The sequence below is a fragment of the Euprymna scolopes genome, chromosome 21, assembly GCF_053919585.1.
Source record: "Euprymna scolopes isolate OS-2025 chromosome 21, ASM5391958v1, whole genome shotgun sequence".
NCBI lineage: Eukaryota > Metazoa > Mollusca > Cephalopoda > Sepiida > Sepiolidae > Euprymna > Euprymna scolopes.
In genome coordinates, this window is record NC_136502.1 from 125175264 (window position 1) to 125188411 (window position 13148).

A 13148-nucleotide genomic window follows, 5' to 3' on the forward strand; every position below is an offset into this window, starting at 1 on the left:
TAAAAATAAATTATTTTATTTTTATATAAAAATGTCTTTCAGCAATTAAAAATAAATAATTTTATTTTTATATAAAAATGTCTTTCAGTAATAAAAAATAAATAATTTTATTTTTATATAAAAATGTCTTTCAGTAATTAAAAATAAATAATTTTTATTTTATATAAAAAGATATCTTGTTTGTTTATTCTATGCAGTATCCAATTTCCAATTTCAGACCGACGGTTCCTGTTATCAACAATAATGATATAACTCTGCGCCCAATGACGTCAAGACGAAACCCATGCAAGCTGGTTATAATTGATGCCATATCGACTCGATGTTTTATTGTTCATGTGCCTATCATTTGATCATTTTTTATTTCCCCATGGAGTGTGTTGCCGTTTCCAGGATGTTCGCAACCAAGCAACTCTCCCCTGGTAAAAGTATCGCATCATGATACGGCATAGTCATGTTGGCAGTTCGTGTTAGATCGACAAAAGAAAGAAGGGCTTTGCTGAAAAACCAAACAGGACAGAAGGGCCTCGTTGGCCAAGTACAACAATCTTCTAATGATGTTAAACATCCACTTCAGATTTGTCATGAGCTAGCGTGGAAGAAGTAAGGATCAGAAAACTGTCATGAGCATGTTTATATCCATACGCAATTTGGTCTAACCAGAGAAAGCAAAATGATTATAACAACTTTCCCTCTAATGAGACAATGGCGTTCTGCGTCAAGTCTGATTCACTGCAGCGTCTGCTGCTGCTATAAAGTCGAAACTGGAGTTGCCTCTCCGGATGCAGGTCTGGTTGAGTAATAAGGAGACCTAGGCATGCCCAATTACCAGCATCTGTCTCTTGGCATTGTAGACAGAGTCCGACGGAAAGGCATGCCAATATGGTTAGAGTTAGTGCAGCTGCAGGAGTTGCCAGAAAGGTGGTGCAGTGCTTCATCATACGCCAAACCGGATTTTTTGTCAGAGATAGTGTAGCAAAAGCAATTCTGAGTGATGCTAGGTAACCTTGCTAGCCTAGGATAAATTGGTTTTTGAAATTAAATTCTAGTTGAAATAAATATTTAAACTCGAAAGATGTTTAGAAAAATAATATAAACAAAATTTTCCATAGCCTTGAGCTCCTGGAGGGGCCTAGGCCATCCACAACTTTTATAGATGCTTTTGTAGCGAGAAGTTATTTTTTTGGTGTGAAGCTGCTGGCCCCATGCCCAACCTTCCTAAAAGGTAAATACAGCGCCTAGCCTTCCCAAATGGTCATCCATCTGGTACTGGTCAGCCCAACGTTGCTTAACTTCACTGATCTGGCGAGAACCAGTGTGTCAACGTGGTTGTGCCGTACAAAATGGGTTTTAGAACGATTTCATTAATAAAAATAATTCAAAAATAGGTCTGACCTCTAGCAGTCTGATGTAGTATGCCATAGAGGTCACTTAAGGTGACGTGGATCTTAGAATGAGACATGGAGATTGTGTTTGTTAGTGGAGTTGAGTCTTTGGAACTGAAGAGAAGTTGGTTTCCCGAAATGACCAGGAGGCAAATTGAATCCAACGGACTGAAAATGTGAATAAGAACGGTGATTGCGACTTCAAGAAGAAAGGAACTCGCGGGAATAAAGATGTGTAACTATTATTTTGTTGCTGATTTCTGTGTTGGTCTTTTTCTTTGGAGAAGTTGAAGATCTTTATTCCAGGTCCGATGGTCCAAACAGGTGAACCAAGAACCAGCTGAATGGAACCTATTGGATGAGAAGGTATTGTTCTCTCCGGTGTTTTGCAATCCGTATATGGCTTGTGAACAGTCCCTTAAATGTTATATACACGCTGACATAACTAGAGATCAATATACAAATACATATAGTTATGCACACACACACACACACACCGCAAATATATCTACTGACGTTTGAAAATCCTTCTATATTACAATAGTAAACATATCAATATTTGTTTTACAAAGAAAAGCTAGCTTCATCCTGAGCAAGTACAGCGTTTCTGTGTCCATCTTGAGCTAGGTCACATGATACAGCTTGTAGTCAATTGAGATTCCATGATCAAAGAACAACTACTTGTAGGACTGAGAATGCTGGTCAGTGCCTTTGATTGTTGCCAGCCAGGTCTCCAACTGCTCACCAGCACATTTGTGCCAATCAGACAGAAAGGATTAGGGAAGGACCTTGTGGATGAGCTCTTTAGCTGAGCTCTGGACTACATGCCCGAACCATCTTAGAAAATGTTGGAGAAGGACGGACGACAAGGGTCAGTGATTCAGACAATAATGGAACTAGTACTCATTCCATATAGTGTAGTGCAAAACACAACAAAACTAGTTATTGTCAAACAGTGTAACATAAGCAATGCCGGACGATGCTAGATAACCTTGCTAGTCTAGGATAAATTGGTTGTTTGAAATTAAATTCCAGCTGAAATAAATGTTTATATAAATATAAATGAGAAAGATAATTTTTAGAGAAATAGTATAAACAAAATGGGTTTTAGAACAATTAAATTCATAACAATAATTTTAAAATAGGTTTGACTTCTAACAGTCCAACGTAGTTTCACGTCAATCTTAGAATGAGATGTGGAGATTAAGTTAGTCGAGTTGGGTCTTTGGAGCTGATAAGTTGGTTTCTCCGTTGCTGAGCTCCTAACTACATGCCCGAACCATCTTAGACAATGTTGGAAAAGGATGGCTGACAAGGATAAGTGATTCAGGCATTAATGGAACTCGTACTCATTCCACACAGTGCAGTGCAAAATGCAGCAAAGACAGTCATTGTCGAAGATCAACTCTTTTCATTGGCCATGTTTCACAAACCATAGACAAAATTCATCGGTACCATGCCGCTTTCTAGTCATTAGGATGTCTTGTCAACACGATAATGACCGCTTGAGATGGATAAAAGAAAATCTTGCAGTTTTTATATGGAAATAAGACTTCAGCTTTATTTTAAAATGTTTATTGAAAAAAATCAATTTAGGAAACTTGATTATGTAGTAAAGCTAACATCTATTTAATGTAGCTGCCTTCAGCCTCAATCACCACCTTGATATTGGTCCGGAATTAGGAGTATGCCTTTTCCACAAGCGCCGACAGGAGCTCGGCAAATACTCAATAGATGAAGGCGATCAGGCTGGCTTTGGTGTTGTGGGAGGTCTTGTTGGTGATGCTCTTGATGTATGACCAAATGAAATAGTCCAATGGGTTTAGGTTGGAGGAGGAGAGGGGGCCGGCGAGAGAAGGATACAAAATTTTAGCACTCCTTCTGAAGCCCTGCCTAGTCTCTTTGGACTTGTGGGCCGGCGCCTAGTCCTGCTGCCACATCCAGGGTCTGCCAAAAGCCATCTGATTGCACCAGGGTTCATCAAACTCTTCAGCACATCTAGGGATACTTTAGTGCTTAATTTCAAGCTGACTTCAAAGATGTGAGGTGGCATGATGTGGCCCTCACTTAAAACCACACCAAAGACCATAACCGTAGCCGGAAACTTTGTTTTCATGACCCTGGGCACATCCCTGTTATTTGTGGCAATCCAGCAATGCATTTTGAAGGTGCTGGCAATGGTCCTGTTGTCATAACTTGGATCAGTAGAGAGCATGAGTTGTACAGCGGCGCATCTTCGACCTTGCTCAGTGAACACTGTGTCACTTTCAGACATGATATAAGGCTCCTATCACTCTTGGAATTTGTACACACCTGGCCAACTAGTAGCTGGCCTGCAACAAAAAAAAAGAAAACCGGGTTTCATCAAACGGAAATGGAATCATGTTGTCTTTTCTAGGGCGACAATTTGATCGTTCCACCATGTAGACAAATGAGAAATGAATGCACAGTGGTAGAGGTTATGCAATCATGAACTTAAAAATATTTTTTTAGGAGTACAGCACATCATTGGTGGTAATCCTAAAAAATCCATGAGGTCATTTGCAAAAGAATATTGTCCATTCTGATGCACAATCTGAACTATTGTCCACGAAGACATCAGAATATATGTTTTGTTTCAAAATCCCTTAATTAATCTGAGTTATTTGTCATGGAGGACAATATTTCAGACCATCCGTTCTGACACACAATGTTTTTTTACAAACAACCTCATCGATTTTCTAGGATTACTAATAATGGTGTGTTGTACTACCACTGTGCCTAGAATGTCTGTTACATTTTGATAAATCGAGATAATGTTCTATTTCAAGCCTTTAACTTTTTGTGAACTTTATAAATGAAAGATCAAATGAACTTTATAAATGAAAAATCAAATGAACTTTATAAATGAAAAATCAAATGAACTTTATAAATGAAAGATCAAATGAACTTTATAAATGAAAGATCAAATGAACTTTATAAATGAAAGATCAAATGAACTTTATAAATGAAAAATCAAATGAACTTTATAAATGAAAGATCAAATGAACTTTATAAATGAAAGATCAAATGAACTTTATAAATGAAAGATCAAATGAACTTTATAAATGAAAAATCAAATGAACTTTATAAATGAAAGATCAAATGAACTTTATAAATGAAAGATCAAATGAACTTTATAAATGAAAGATCAAATGAACTTTATAAATGAAAAATCAAATGAACTTTATAAATGAAAGATCAAATGAACTTTATAAATGAAAGATCAAATGAACTTTATAAATGAAAGATCAAATGAACTTTATAAATGAAAAATCAAATGAACTTTATAAATGAAAGATCAAATGAATTTTATAAATGAAAGATCAAATCAACTTTATAAATGAAAGATCAAATGAACTTTATAAATGAAAAATCAAATGAACTTTATAAATGAAAGATCAAATGAACTTTATAAATGAAAGATCAAATGAACTTTATAAATGAAAGATCAAATGAACTTTATAAATGAAAAATCAAATGAACTTTATAAATGAAAGATCAAATGAACTTTATAAATGAAAGATCAAATGAACTTTATAAATGAAAGATCAAATGAACTTTATAAATGAAAGATCAAATGAACTTTATAAATGAAAGATCAAATAAACTTTATAAATGAAAAATCAAATGAACTTTATAAATGAAAGATCAAATGAACTTTATAAATGAAAGATCAAATGAACTTTATAAATGAAAGATCAAATGAACTTTATAAATGAAAGATCAAATGAACTTTATAAATGAAAGATCAAATGAACTTTATAAATGAAAGATCAAATGAACTTTATAAATGAAAGATCAAATGAACTTTATAAATGAAAGATCAAATGAACTTTATAAATGAAAGATCAAATGAACTTTATAAATGAAAGATCAAATGAACTTTATAAATGAAAGATCAAATGAACTTTATAAATGAAAGATCAAATGAACTTTATAAATGAAAGATCAAATGAACTTTATAAATGAAAGATCAAATGAACTTTATAAATGAAAGATCAAATGAACTTTATAAATGAAAAATCAAATGAACTTTATAAATGAAAAATCAAATGAACTTTATAAATGAAAGATCAAATGAACTTTATAAATGAAAGATCAAATGAACTTTATAAATGAAAGATCAAATCAACTTTATAAATGAAAGATCAAATGAACTTTATAAATGAAAAATCAAATGAACTTTATAAATGAAAGATCAAATGAATTTTATAAATGAAAGATCAAATCAACTTTATAAATGAAAGATCAAATGAACTTTATAAATGAAAAATCAAATGAACTTTATAAATGAAAAATCAAGCAACTTCAAAAATAGTTTGATTTCTAAATTGTTATAATTAACATTTACAGTCACAATAACTGTGCACCTCAACATTTGTCGTGTAATTATAGGTGCTGTCATCGATAATTCTGAATAATAGAAACTATAAAGTCAAATAATATTCTTGCTGAAAACAAGTGAAAATTGTAAAGTGGTGGTATCTTGGTAGATATTTTATAGGGAGAGAATGTGGTTGCTGTCCTCTATTTTGTAGGCATTTTTAGGGAGAAGCAGAAATCTCAGAATAAATGTAATAGTTTTTATAATAGTTAAAAATGTAAAAATATTTACATGAAATATTCTTTAGGATGTGCTGTTAGTGTTAAATGGAAACAATTTGCATAGGAAGTATTTAGTTACTTGCTTATAATTGCTATATATATATATATATATATATATATATATATATATATTAGTTATTTGCTTATAATTGCTGAATTCAAAGAGGAAAAAAAAACAACGATTATTTTATTATATGTAAGAGAAGAAGAGATAACAGAGATCCTCAAATACTTACACGGGATATAACATGAAAAATTAACTACACAAAATCAGAATAGAGCTGAATTAAAACTGAAAACCTTGCAGACAAAAAGTTAAACCATTTCTTGTTGTTCATACACATACACACAATCATATCTGTTGGTGCATATAAGCATACATTACATACATTACATACTTTACATACATTACATACATTACATACATTACATACTTTACATACTTTACATACATTACATACTTTACATACATTACATACTTTACATACATTACATACATTACATACATTACATACTTTACATACATTACATACATTTCCCTATTGGAGGCAACCCCACCCGATCCATGGTGTGGAGTTGGATTAAAACACCCTTGGATTATTAATTTATTTTATTGCGGACTATTATCCTCATCTTACTTAAATGTTGTTTCACGACATTTCGGCCAACTATTCATCTGGCCATCGTCGGGTGGTAACCACGACGAGATAGGAACTCCGAATCTCCTAACTGCATTCTCAGCAATTACTGCCATCCATAGTTGTTGTTGTCTCACAACATTTTAGCCAAATAAGCTTCTCGCCGGCTTTGGGTAGGATTGAAACCGATATCTTCAAACAATTCTCACCTGGAACCGTAGAGATTCAACAAAAAAAAAAAAATCCAACCTTTGGAGCCCGTGGCGCAGTTGAATCTCTATGGTTTCAGGTAAGAATTGTTTGAGGATATCGGTTTCAATCCAAAGCCGCGAAAAGCTTCTTTGGCCAAAACATGGTGAGACGACAACAATTATGGAAGGCAGTAATTGCTGAGAATGCAGTTAGGAGATTCGGAGTTCCTATCCCGTCACGGTTACCACCTGACGATGGCCAAAGGAGTAGTTGGCGGAAACGTCGTGAAACAACATCCAAGTAGGATGAGGATAATAGTCTGCAATAAAATTAATAAATAATACTCATCTCGATAACGAATTCCAATTAAATAACCCTTGGATAATTTATTTATTTGTCGACTGTTATCCTCAACTTCATAGTTATTGTTTCTACAACATTTTGACCAACTATTCCTCTGGTCTTCGTCAATTGGTTAACCAAAACGTGATAGGAATGAGTCTCTTAATTGTATCCTCAGTAATTACTGCCTTCCATAGTTGTTGTTGTAACACCACGTTTTTGCCAACTAATCCTCTGGCTGGCTTTGGGTAGGATTGAAACCGCTATCTTCAGACAATGCTCATCAGGAACCGTAGAGATTCAATGCCTCTATCCACTGTGCCACAGGCCCCGAAGGCCAAAATGTCATGAAACATGAAACAACTATGAAGATGAGAATAACAGTCCGCAAATAAATAAATAAATATACAAATTACTCATCTCAAAGGATTCTAATAAAGAAATAACCTCCGGTTACATCGAAACATTTAAGGGGCAGAGAGGTCAGGTAAATACTGATATGTCCATATTACCTGTATACATTTTTTTTAACTCAAAAAGTTGAAGAGTTATGAAAAGGGGAGTGGTACCATTAAAACGAGCAATACTTTGTGCTCCAAAATTTATTTTTCTACCATAGAATGCACTTTTGCCAGGAATATAATGATGTATCTCTGCTTCTGACACACATTCATGAGAGCAGTTGCTTTCTTAGAGTCTCACACCATCAATATCTGCAACAGAGAAATGAAACTTCCAGGTTATTAATGCATAAGTTCAATCATCATAACAAATGATGCAATCTGCAGCCCCCTTTGATCCATTCAAGCAGAATAAAAAAAACAGGAGTCATTACTTTTGGAATGCTCTTCATGTATGTGTGCGTGTGTATATATATAAGTGAAAATGTCTGTGTGTGTGTGTGTGTCTGTGTACATTTCCCTACTAAATAACTCTGTTAATTTTCGGTCTAGAGACTCGAGATTTGACACAAGGAGTATGAGATGTGGGAAAATCTTTTTAATTAGTTTTTGGCCAGAAATTTGCCTGTCAAGGGGTCAAAGTTCAATGATTTAACCTTTGAAAACTCTACCAAACTCCACCAATTTTGGGTCTAAATACTTGAAATTTTAAATGTAGGTTACTTGGACATGGATCAAACTTTTTAATTTGATTTGAGCCCCAAAAAACAAATGTTAAGGGGTTAAAATTGGGATCTAAGTTTTTTTAAAATTTGACCTCTGTGGTCTCTACCAAATTACTCAGCCAATTTCTGGTCTAAACATTTGAAATTTTACATAGAGGGTATTCAGGGATAGGGCAAGCTTTTAATTGGTTTGGGTCAAATATTTGAGCTGCCAAGGGACCAAAGTTCAAAAGATTTCACCATTTCGGTGTCTAGCATACTACTCAGCCAATTTTGGGTCTAAATATTTGAAATTTATACATAACGGGTATTCAGACATGTGGCAAGCATTTTAATCAGTTTTGGGGCTAAAATTCGGCTGCTAAAAAGGTCAAAATTGAAAGAGTTGACTATTGCAGATTCTACCAAATTCTTCCACCAATTTTGCGTCTAAAGACTTGAAATTTTAGATGTAGGTAACTTGGATATGGATAAAATTTTTTATGGTAATTTGAGACCAAAATAATAAATGTTAAGGGTCAAAGTTAATACAAATTTGACCTCTGTGGTCTCTACGAAATTACTCAGACAAAATTTTGGTCTAAACATTTGAAATGTTACATAAAGTGTATTCACACGTAGGGAAAGTTATGAACAGTACATAGGGCCCGATATATATATAAGAGCACAATCACATTGACACACCAGTTCTTGCCAGATCACCTAAGTTAAGCAATGATGAGCCTGCCCAGTATCAGATGGGTGACCATTTGGGAAGACTAGACGTTGTATGTGCTGCGCTAAGATGCAGGAATTCCAAGGTTGGTATCTGGGGCCACATTTAATTCACTGAAAGAGATGAACAGTATTTGTTAATAGACACATCTAGAAGGAGAACTCTTATGTAAAACCTGAGGTCTACTGTATGCTCTGTCTTGTGGCAGCCATTGCACTGACAAAGATTAGCAGTTGTATCAAAAAGTGTGGTTGGTTCTACACAAAACCTTCACCACTATAAACAAACTATCTGTGTGGATTTCCGAGCAACTTCGTTGTGGTGGAACCTCATACATCGAAATTGATGGGAGAGTCCATGATATATATCGACATCGAGAATATTTTTAAATTTTACTTTTGTTTATCCTAAGCAAAGTACAACATCAACGTGATGTAAGTGGGTCTACTGTGAAGTAGCGATGGAGAGTTGTACAGTTTGGGAAGCTGGTAGCAGGAAGGGAATTCCAAAGTCTAGCTGTTCAAGGAAGAAGCTATTAGAGTAGAAAGCTTTCTGGCATTTAAGGACCTCAACAGTGAAGGGGTGTGATTTTGCTGCTAAGCAGGTTTGTCAGGGTTCACATTACATTTAAATCTCTGCATGTTGGTACAATCAGAAAAACAGGAAGGGAATTCCAAAGGATGGCAGTTCGAAGAAAGAAGGTCCCTCCAGCATCTGCGCGACCTCTATATTGAAAGGGTGGGATTTTGCCTCCTGAGAGATTGATATTCATGTAGAGGGGGCACAATTGTTTCGACAGATTTTATTAAAGTACTTGTAAAACAAACAGGGTACAACATTGTGGTGATGGGACAGGGATTGGAGCTTGGTAGACAGTGTGTGACCTATTAGAGTGGAGACTTATCCTCTTTGAACGAGAGGCTAATGGTTGGTGCAGCGGTCCAGATATGACAAAAATACTCCATGCATGAGTGAACAATGGCTTTGTAAAGATATAGGGTGCTGAAAGATGAGAGACGTTTTCTAGATGGGTAGAGAGAGCCCACCTTTTTTGCAGCAGCCTTGGTAATACCTTCTATATATTTCAATTCAGGAACTTACTAATCCAACAAATATTTTAAAATGCCCTAGATACCTCCAGACTCAGGTCCTGAAAGCCCTTCTACAACTCAAAAATCAAATACTTCAACCCAGTTGAGACATGGAAGATGAAATGGAGAAACAATACTTCCGAAAAAAAAGGAACATCATTGAAGACCAAACGTTGCACTTCCCAGGTTTTATTACAAATAGTAGGAAGCAGTGGGTAGCCAAAAACCAGATGAGAACAAGACACTGCAGGACTGCAGTAAACAAGCACAATAAGCTCCCCCAATCTGCCCAAAGTGCAAGCCCCCCCCCCCCTCCACCGGACACAGACCACTTGATACTACGCTATCCGGTCACTCAACTGGAAGGAGGCTATGTGACAACCAATCTATCTGAAGACAATTTTTCAGACTGGCTAAAAAATAGCGGTACAGAAGTCTAACCCGTACGATACTACGACCCTTTCGATTCAGGTTAACTGTGAATGTAAGGTGCAGTAGTTTGAATGATGGACTGTCAGGTAAGGTGCTATTAGCCACGAAAATTGGTGGCTGAAAAGGTTTCTTATAGTTGTTGAAGGAAAGGAGCGTTATCTTAGTAACATCAATCTCGTACCAACCAGTTTTGTCATTTTTCAAATACAAACTAAAAATCATTTTCTAAGGATGTAAACATCGCCCGTGATATTTAGGTGTTCATTTTTTCTACATGTTGGAAATAGAGCATGGTTGAAAATCGATGCTTCCGTTCAGTCTCAATTGTGAGGCAAGGGTTGCGCAATCTCCAACCACACGTCTTCTGAACCGGCACTGCTTGGGTTCAGTGGCAAGGAGAAGTGCTAGATGACTGAAAACAATGCCGAGATAAGCGGAGAGCACATACAGCGCCTGGTATTCCCAAATGGTCACCCATTTTAGTACTGACCAGGCTCAATGTTGCTTAACTTCAGTGATTCAACGAGAATTATACCGTATATCTCCACTTAGCATTATTTCCAGTAAGTTTTAGGTCTCTCCTTGCTACTGGACCCATGCAGTACGGATTCACGAGAGGTGTAGTTGGAGATTGCACAACCTCTGCCTCACAATTACACGCACAGCTACTCTTACAGGGGGTGTCCATTGTCTCTTGAGACTGAATCGAGCCATCGAGAGCATGATATCACCAGCAAATATGCCCATCTCAGACACAATTTCATCACAAATAATAACAATCCAAGGATCAATTTCTGAGGGTACACCTGCATTAATATCATATTTAGATGTACGACCATCAAGGATAACCTAGAACGTTTTTGGCTGAAAAAGATTTGATTATATTAAATGCTTGTCCAGTAGTAGCCTACAAATTAATTTTCACAAGACATTCATGCCAAAAGCCTTGGACATATCCAGCGCTTGCCTCTTAATTGTACCAGCTTTATCCAGTCTAAGGCAAATGCATTCTGAAATAAGCATTAAAATATCCGTAGTCGAACAGGTAAGAAAGAAGTTTAGCATTAATGACGATGTGGTGGACCATTGGTAGATCTATTAATGATTCAAAGACTGTGGAAAAGCGCAGGAGGAGACTGACAGGACCGTAATGTTGCAGGTTAGTATTCAAAAAATACATATATAATATACAGGGTGGAATGATAAAATTGTTGCCATAGAAAAGATGACATGATTTTATTTCCGTTTGATGAAAACCAGTTTTATTTTCTTGTTGCAGACCATCTACTAGTTGGCCAAGTGCGTACAAATACCAAGAGTGATAGGAGCCTTATATCATGTCTGAAATTAACACAATGTTCAACGAGTGAGATTGGAGATGCGCCACTGTACAACTCATGCTCTCTACTGATCCAAATTATGACAACAAGACCATTACCAGCACTTTTAAAATGCAAATCCAGATAGTTCAATGCTTGAAGGCACTGCTCAATGAAGTTTCCAGCTACGGTTATGGTCTTTGGTGTGGTTTCAAGTCTGGGCCACATCATGCCACCTCACATCTTCGAAGTCGGCTTAAAAGTCAACACCAAAGTGTACCTGGATGTGCTGAAGAGTGGAGATCAGGTGGTTGCTGGCAGACCCTGGGTGTGGCAGCATGACTCGGCGCGGGTCCACAAGTCTAAAGAGACCCAGGCTTGGCTTCAGAAGATGCTCTATGACTGTGTACCTTTCTCTCACTGGTCCCTCTTCTCCCAAATCTGAACCGACTAGAGTACTTCGTTTGGCCATACATTAAAAACATCACCAACCTTACCTCTCACAACACCAAAGTCAGCCTTTTTGCCACCATCTGCCAAGCTCCCGCATGCACGTGTGGAAAAAGTATGTTCCCTGTTCCGGACTTGTATCAAGGCAGTGATTGAGGCTGAAAGCGGCTACATTGAATAGATGTCAGCTCTACTACATAATCAAGTTACCTGAATTGAATTATTTCAATAAAAGTTTTCAAATAAAGCTGTAGTGTTGTTTTCTTTAGGGCGACAACTTACAATACAGAATATATATATACGGGCACCAACAACACAGTATATATATTCATTCCATGTGTGTGTGTGTGTGTGTGTGTGTGTATATTGTAAGTGCCTATATGTATAGAGACACCTATAATATACAGTAATTATAGATATATATATACACACACACACATACACATATATGAACCCATATTATAGACTATATGTGCACCTATAAATACAGTATATGTATATATGCAGTGGAGTGCACCTACAATATACAGTGTGTGTGTGTGTATATATATGAGAGAGACAGACAATATATTGCATCAAGAGCACGAAGTATGTATCTCTCAACCGCTTTCTGTATGTGTGTGTATATATATATATATATATATATATATATATATACACACACACACACACACTCACATATTTACACACACACCACAGCACTCACAGCAGTATACAATATCAATTTAGAGTAAGATAGACATACAATCATCCACAGGAAATATACATTACATAAGAAATTTACATAAATACAGTGTTTAGAAACAAACATTTTACAGGAAATATTTCATATATT

At 36.0% G+C, this 13148-nt stretch overlaps 1 protein-coding gene across 2 annotated transcripts in view; it reads right to left on the bottom strand.

The window, feature by feature from the left end:
* Positions 1-13148, bottom strand: part of LOC145242712 (uncharacterized) — a 38919-nt gene that overhangs the window by 22328 nt on the left and 3443 nt on the right. The window lies entirely within an intron of this gene.